This window comes from Crocodylus porosus, unplaced genomic scaffold, assembly GCF_001723895.1.
Source record: "Crocodylus porosus isolate Cpor-Errol unplaced genomic scaffold, CroPor_comp1, whole genome shotgun sequence".
Classification (NCBI taxonomy): Eukaryota; Metazoa; Chordata; order Crocodylia; family Crocodylidae; genus Crocodylus; species Crocodylus porosus.
Genome location: NW_017728910.1, coordinates 18,202,608 through 18,203,351, shown reverse-complemented (window position 1 = coordinate 18,203,351; position 744 = coordinate 18,202,608).

Sequence of the window (744 nt, the reverse complement as noted above, 5' to 3'; positions counted from 1 at the left end):
AGTGCCCCCCTTCACCCCAGCCCAGGGCTTTGCTCCGCAATCTCACACGCAGATGGCTTGCAAAGGGGGCGAAAAGGGGCAGGGTCCTGCACCTTCACCCCAGTGCAGGGCTTTGCTTGGCAAGACCTCATGCAACTAGTGAGAAAAGGGGACAAGGTCCTGCATCCTGTCCCCCTTCATGCCCTTCACCCCAGCTCCGGACTTTGCCCGGCAGTATCTCACGCAGCTGGTTTGCAAAGGGGGCAGGATCCAAAGGGGGAGAAAAAGGAGCAAGGTCCTGCACCTTCACCTCAGCCCAGGGCTTCGCTTGGCAATACCATGCCTTGCAAAGAGGGAGAAAAGCGGGCAGGGTCCTGTATCGCCCCCCCCCCCGCTCAGGGCTTTGCTTGGTGAGCAAAGTGGGAGTAGGAACCTGCATCCTGCCCTCCCCCCGGCCCAGGGCTTTGCGTGGCAATGTCATGCATTTGGCTTGTAAAGGAGGCAGCACTCCGCCTCCCAGCGCCCCCCTCACCCCAGCCCAGGACACGCACGTCCCCACCCCCCGTGTGTGGGGGGGGAGGGGGCAGGGCAGGGCAGGGCGAGCGGCGCCCCCCCGGGCGGGCCCATTTCCGTGCGGCCGGGCGCGCCGTCCCCGCGCGGGGCGTCTCGAGCCGTTGGCTGCTCCGCGCCGTTTGGCTCCTTCCCCTAGTAACAGCTTCCTGCCGCCGGCCCCGCTCCGCGCCTCACACTCACTCTCTCTCTCTC